Source organism: Jaculus jaculus, chromosome 14 (genome assembly GCF_020740685.1).
Source record: "Jaculus jaculus isolate mJacJac1 chromosome 14, mJacJac1.mat.Y.cur, whole genome shotgun sequence".
Classification (NCBI taxonomy): Eukaryota; Metazoa; Chordata; class Mammalia; order Rodentia; family Dipodidae; genus Jaculus; species Jaculus jaculus.
Window position 1 is genome coordinate 61,963,217 of NC_059115.1, and position 7,538 is coordinate 61,970,754.

General features: G+C 49.8%; 1 long non-coding RNA gene across 1 annotated transcript; it reads right to left on the reverse strand.

Moving 5' to 3' along the window:
• Positions 1-311: 311 nt before the first annotated feature.
• Positions 312-1,491, reverse strand: LOC123454771. The gene is made up of 2 exons (XR_006633479.1): positions 1,397-1,491; positions 312-1,111 (listed from the first exon to the last, which is right to left on the reverse strand). It is a non-coding gene; the product is annotated as an uncharacterized LOC123454771 (long non-coding RNA).
• Positions 1,492-7,538: the final 6,047 nt, after the last annotated feature.

Consider the following 7,538-nt stretch of genomic DNA (forward strand, 5'->3'; position numbering starts at 1 on the left):
TAAGTAAATAAAAATAATATATATATATTTTAAACAATCTGCTGAGCTGGAAGGAGCCTCCTATGTCTCCAGCCTCCAGCCATGGCAACTTGAAGCAGATCTTGCTTCTCCCTCAGGCCAACTGTGGGTTGAACAGGTTACCCCTCCAGTTACCGACAGGCGCTCAAACCCTGCCAATTCCATATCAATCCTGATTCTAACCTGAATCTCTCAGGAGAGACAGAGCGGTGGGGGTGGTCTCAGACCCTCTCTCCCAACATGGTAGTTTTAAGCGTTCCTATTAGAAAAAGATGGAAACAACTAGAAAGAAATTACCATTGCAAAAGAAGCCTTTATTGGAGGTCAGTCATAAAGGGACACTTCATGTTTCCACACTTGGGCTCTGGAAATGTTGAAGCAGCCCCTAGCATTGGGCCGGCGAGGGGGGAGCGGGGGGCAGGGGGTTATGTCCAAGGAGAAGGAGGAGGGAGAAAGATTAACAAGTGTGAAGGAATTGAACTTCTTTGAATTATTTTCTTTCCAGATGGCCAGCCAGGTATCTTGCTCCTCTGGGGATTTCAAGATAGCAGGAGGTTTTCTCCTATCAGACTTCTTGGTATTCATATGTTTGTATGTATGTATGTATGTAGTATATTGAATTTATGACATGGAACTCCTTCAGTTCCCATATTCATTTGCATGTGAACTCTTACGCAAGGCATGACCATGGAACCTGCATGGTTCCCCAGGTGCCATCTGCTAGATCAAACGTGGATCAGAGAAGCACAAGGGTTGTGGGTGATTAACAAGAGGAGTTGTAAGAATTTATAGACATTAGACCCTTTGGACGGCGACAGCAAACCACGCTGGGGCTAGACTTCTGGACCTAGTGCCAAGCCTGCAGGCATGGGAACTTGGCCGGGCCATCACCTGAGAAGGAAGGAGGATGTGGTACAAGAACGAACTAGAAACCGGGAAAACAGACAGACACCCTCCTTACAATCGGAACTCCGCAGGATGCATTGAATGTTGTTTAGGTCACTCATCACCTGGCTGTCCTTAGCGACCTGGAGAAGGCAGTGTCCATCCCACCACCAAGCAGCTTAGCTTCCTGGCCCAGGAGTCGCAGGACCTGAAGGAGAAAGCCTGCTGAGCAAGGTGTCAGGCCCACGCCACCACGTGAACTAGCTAATTAGCATGCAGGTGGGCTTGAGGCCCCTGCACCTGCCTTCAGAGTTTAAGGACTATGGAGGACTCCTTGTTCGATTCTCAGCCCGTGAAACAAATCATTCAGGGGACTGTAGCTCCTTTTTAGGGGAGTGAGATAGTACAAACATCCATGATACTTGTTATTATACCTGTGATCTCCACCTCCCCCCCCCCCCGCATCCCCCCCTCCCCCATTCAAGTCCTTTACCCCAGGGCTGAAGAAATGCTCGTCCCAACAAGATGCATTCGTTTTCATCACCACCTGTCAGCAATCTAAGGCCTGTCAAGCAGGGGATTGTCCCTGCACCTGGAAAGTACACAATTATCAGTTGAGCCAACCAAATAATTCAAGGGGTAGTCACAAGAAACTGACTCGTTCTCTTCAGCACTGTGTGTTTTTGCGTCGGTCCGTAAATTACTGAGCATTTCCTGAGCACCTCTTTGGAACCGCACATTGGACTCGATGCTAAGAGGAATGCAGAGAGGTAGAAAAACAGCTACTTGATCCCTAAGTCTCCTAGCCGTGTGGGCTTAAGTGGTGGCATAGAATCAAGTGCGATTCCAGTTACACGTTTGTGCTTCGAATTCCCTCTGGGCTCCAGGGAAGCGGCTCTCACCTCTGAGCCCGTCTCAGCAAAGGCTGTCCAGAGCCAGGGTGGGCAGACAACAGCTGAGGAACAGAGGTCAGAGTTCAGAGGTCAGAGCCCGGCAGAAGGCCCTAGTCCAGCTGCCGTGGGACTCTGTGTAGAGGGAGGCAGCACAGGACGGGGCTCCCCTCCAGGACGGTACAGAGCCGCGAGCCTCCGCCGAGCACTGCACGCTCGTGCGTGGAAAATGTTTCTCCCGATCCTCAGCGATGATGCGAGGTGGCGGACGTGCACTACGCTTTTCCGGCATGCCAGTACGATTATATCCGTCGCCAATTCCACGCTAGCCACTAGATAGTTCCTCTTGTTGCCGCTGGTGGGTGAGGGAGCTGAGGCTTAGAAAGGTCAAGTTTCTTGCCTAAGGTCACCAAGGGGACTGAAGTCTCAGTTTCCTCAAGCCAGAATCCACCCAAAGCTCTTAGCCACCCACCCACCCCCTTCATTGCTTGAGGACTGATTGCCCAGTCAGGCCTGCGCCCCTGAATCCTACTAAGGAAGATACTGCTGTAAATGCTAAGCGACCAGTCCAATGCTAAACTCACGGGGCCTTTCTGGCATGTGATTTCACTTCTGACTGGTGAAGGATTATAAACTAGGTGAATCGCATGAGAATCCTGCTGCCTAAGAACACGGCTGTCTCGGCCCAGGAGTGTGGGGTGGGGAAAGAGCCCATAGAACTGATCTTAGAAAGAGCTCTTAGTATCTCCTCGGTTTTTATTTTAAATTGTACTTTTGTGCATGTATGTGTGTGGTGTGCACGCATGCATGGCTGTTCCTTTCTGTGTGGGTGCATGTGTGGGTCTGGGTACAAGCAAACATGCGTGTGGAAGCCAGAGGCCCGCACTGGGTATTTTCCTCAGTGGCTCCCCACCTTATTCTTTGAGACAGGGTCTCTTACTGAGCCTGGAGCCCACTGGTTCAGCTGGGCCAGCGAGCCAGCCAGCGGCAGGGATTCCCTGTCTCTGCCTCTCCAGCACTGGGGTTACAGGCATGCACCACCACATCGGGCATTTTGCATGGGTTCTTGGAGTCCAGACTCAGGGCTCCGTGCTTGGGTGGCACGCATTTTACTCACTAAGCCATCCCCACAGCTTAGGGGGTTTCCCCCATGGGTTACGGGGTTTCTTTTATGAGCAGTGCTTTTCATCCACGAGGCTAAAAACACACTCACCTAAGGCTCAAAATGAAAATGTTTGCACGTACAAGAGAAACCATCTAAGTGCCTGTGCCTGCCTGAAGACCGATCAGAGACTCGGCCTGTGCCAAGGTGGGGAGCCCATCCGCCCCCCCCCCCCCAGGAGCAGCTCTAGCAAGAGGCCTGGCTAAGACAGCGAGGCAGCAACAGCAGCGGAGCTCGAGCTAGTCAATGTGTCAATTTACTCGGGCTCCCTGCAATTTAGAAGCTGATTTCAAAGAGAAATTGCTTCAGGCTTCAGGCTCCTTCTGTTGTCGCCAACTGTGGCCCATTTTTACAGCTGGCTGACCATCATCTAAACACAAAGGTCCCCGAAACCATGGCAGGCAGGCCCTGTACGGCTCTCGCCTGCCCCCAAGCAGAAGTCATAAGCATAATTATAGCTAATAGAGGCAGGTTGGGACAGGCCGTCCCCCACATCGCCACCACCTGCTTCCCCAAGGACCGTGCAGTGGCTGGTGCACGCAGCTGTTTGTTGTGAATCCCCGGTCCACAGCTGACATGATCCCCTGGAACTCCGCAACCAGGCACTGCAAGTGGTCCTCACACCTCACTCCACAGCCGGGCTCTGCTCTGCAATGCACAAGGGCCTCCCGCGTCCCCCTGGCTCACCCACGCGAGCTCTAAGGCCAAGGATACCGCCTGGAGAACTCCTCCACCCGGAAGGAAAAAGAAGTCTCCCCGCGTCCACACATAAATCATAGCAGCAGCCTTTCTCTTAGCAGGCTAATTGGAGGTCTGGCTCATTGAAAATCCATCCCTTGCATTACCAGGCTGAGATTGGAGATAAGGAGGTTATCACACTGCACCGTGGTAATTAGGGATACATTAATCCCTACCTAGTTTCCACAGAGATTCCTGCTGCTGCTGCTGCTGCTTCCTTTCTTTTTTCTTTTGGTTCAGAATGGGTGGTTTGGTTATTTAACAGGAGCTGTGTTGGAGGCTGAACCCTTTGAACGCCGCTCCCTCAGCAGACACTGTCAGACCCTGTTAACAGAGCCCTGGTTGTTCACGGCGGGAATGACGCTCCCGCCCAGCCCATCTTGGGGCGCTGGCTCGGAGGGTGCATTGCTCCTTGCTCAAAGGGAGTTTGTTAGGAGGAAGCCGGCAACGTGCAGGAGCTGCCGGGTGATGCCTCAGCCAGCAGGGTCATGCTAGGCCGTGGCCACATGTGGGAGGCTGAGGCAAATGGAAGTGGGGCCCCTGCAAGTGGAGCCCCTGCACTGAGGGTGTAGACAGGCTTGACTTTCCTCCTCACCGTGCCCCATGCCCTGGGTGGGGGGGCAGTCACCTTTCCAGACCAACCCCCACAATGTTTTGCAGGGACGTTTGCCTGCAATGCCTATGAAAGGTCACCCCTGAAAACTCTATGTTACAAAGCATCCTTGGGGGCGGGAGACAAATGTGACAATTGGAAGAAACAGAGTGTCCTTCTCATTTGGTGGCACAGAAGCAGCTGGGTTTCAGGACAGCCTCGCTGGCTCAGGCCTGTGGCATTTGTTACCTGAGGCAAACAATGGCAGCTCTGTAGGCCTTTTTCTGCCTGGAAAAAAAAACAAAAAAAAAAAAACCCGCACAAGCTGCAAGCCGGCTTCAAGCCAACAAGTGAGGATCATCAGATTTCCATAGCTCTGTCTTTGAATTGAAAATAAATAGTAAACAAACAAACAAACACCAGGCCATGCAGTGCTTGGGATATAAAACGTATCCCGCGGGCTCATTGGACCACTTGCTGGAGGCACTGTTTGGAGAGACTGCAGAACCTCCCGAGGTGGGTCACAGGGGAGTTGGGCCAGGAGATTTAGAGCCTGGCTTGGCTTCCTTTTCTCCTCTCGGTTTCCTGGCCTGCCGAGGAAGTGAGTGAGCAGCCTCCAAAGGTTCCTGTGCCTTCCCTACGGCAATGCACCCTGTCCCTTCAAACTGTGAGCCAGATGCTTGTCGGGTGTTTGGTTACAGCAACGAGGAAAGTGACCAATACCCCTTGTTGGAGGTGAAGACACATTTCTCACTTCCTGCCAGCGCTTTCCAATCTCACACGCAACCAGCTTGTCTGTGGACTTGTCAGTTTATGGGCAATTTATGACTCCTTTAGAAAGACCACTTATTCCTATGTGCTGACTATATTGCTGGATTTTCAGTGCCTGGCTTGACATTCTTCCTTCAAAGACAAAGTAGGCCCAAGTAAAAATCCTTGCTGTGTAGAATAACTAACTTAAAACTCATTCTTCATCCAACTATGTTCTTCGCACACAGCTGGCTGGTCCAGGGTCAGCAGCTGGAATCCACAGAGAGTGGTTCTGTCATCGGAGAGCTGCAGTGCCAGCAAGAGTGAGGGAGTGAGAAAGAGAGACTTCAGTTGGTTTTGTTTTCTTGAATCGTGGATAAAAGAATTTCTTGGGCTGGAGAGATGGCTTAGTGGTTAAGCGCTTGCTTGTGAAGCCTAAGGACCCCGGTTCGAGGCTCGGTTCCCCAGGTCCCACGTTAGCCAGATGCACAAGGGGGCGCACGCGTCTGGAGTTCGTTTGCAGTGGCTGGAAGCCCTGGTGCGCCCATTCTCTCCCTCTCCCTCTACCTGTCTTTCTCTCTGTGTCTGTTGCTCTCAAATAAATAAATAAATAAAAATACTTTTAAAAAGTTTAAAAGAATTTCTTATTGGTAGGTGAAATTACTCATGATGAGTCACGAAGCAAACAGAACTAAAGAGGAGAAAAAGAAGGGCAAAGTGGGAAGCACCTGGCACAAGGACGGGCCGGGGTCTTAGGAGCAAAGCATGTGCACCAGAACCTTTCATAATCAGTCTCTGGCCATGGCTGCTAAAGAGCCCCCACTTGAATCCTGTTCCAATTCCAAGAAACCTGACTGCACCAGGAGCCTCGGGCCTTTCTCATTGCTCCACATGTACTTTAAAATTATTTCCCCTTTATATAATGTAGCTGAAAGAGGTTTCTATTCCTTCCCTGAAAAGAAGCGTGGAAAAATTGACCTTGTGAAGGGAGTAGTTTCCCAGAGCCCAACGAGCAAAGTGATTACATTAAGAGCACACCCGGTCGTTGGGGTTCTGCTTGATTAAAGGAAGGAAGACAAAAGCCCCGGCTTATGAGGCAATCACTAGACTCAGGATGATCCAGGCAGCCAAGCCAGTACCGTTCGTGCAGATTGAGTAACCCGATTGCCTCAGAGGGGAAAAACAGGTGTCTGATTCCTCCCACCACAACAACCAACCGTTGCCCATTTGGAAACCCGAGAAACTGAAGGAATGCCAGGAGCAGCCAGGTCTCCCTGTGGGCACCACCGCAGGTCTGGGCTGAGACGAAGTCAAAGTCAGCCTGACTCCTTCGGCCTCTCAACACCTGAAGAAGGAAGGCACCAGAGAGCGGGGTCAACACCTCTTCTAGGCTCAATGCCAGTCACACGTTGGATCTCTTTCTTACTGGATTTGACAAAATGGACATGCCAGAGGCTAAGGAGAAAGCCTAGTATTTTATAAATATCAAGACGTTTTATGACATTAGATATGCTTTTAAATTTTCATTAAACACAATTTTCTGAGGACAAAGACAGAGCAGCCCAGACGGTGTGAGAAGACTTCAACTCACCTGAATCCAACAGCCCGAGCTTTTCAGTCCGCCAGATGTTGACTTTTAACTTTTATAACCATAAGCCATCAAGTAACCATTTTTTTAAGTGTCAAGGTAAGTTATGTCTTATCAGCGGTCCACAGAGATCTCCTAGATGGTGGACTTTAGGGATTACACAGCATCTTGAATTATATGCGAATCTTGTTAAACTCATCAAACTCTACTCTTTAAGGTGTGGATGTAGCCACAACTATTTTTAAAATATTTTTTAAAAGAGGCTTGTTTTGTTCTCATGGAAGCAGGGAATTGAATGTTCAAATGTCCACCCACAAGACCTTAAGCATCATTCTTTAGGATGATGTAACAACCGCAACATCACTCTCTCTTCTGAGAAGAGGATCTTTTTTTATTAAAAAAATTTTTTTGTTCATTTTTAATTATTTATTTGAGAGCGACAGAGAGAGAGAGAAAAAGAGGCAGAGAGAGAAGGAGAGAGAGGGAGAAAGAATGGGCACACCAGGGCTTCCAGCCACTGCAAACCAACTCCAGACACGTGCACCCCCTTGTGCATCTGGCTAAAGTGGGTCCTGTGGAATGGAGCCTTGAAGGGGTCCTTAGGCTTCACAGGCAAGTGCTTAACAGCTAAGCCATCTCTCCAGCCCAAGAAGAGGGTCTTAAGGAGAGATTTGCTCAACTGCCGCTAAGCTAGACAAGGTCCTCAAGCACTCAAAGGCATGAGTGAGCCGCTGGGCACTAACAACTGGGTATTTGGACAAAGGAATCAAGAGACATGGGTTCAAGTCCCAGTCTTGTTTTTCATAGGCTCACTTGAGGAAAGCCCCTGGTCTGATTGACTCAGTTATGAAATAAATAAAATGAAAATTACATTACATTAAATGATTTTTTTTTTGTTTTGTTTTGGTTTTTCGA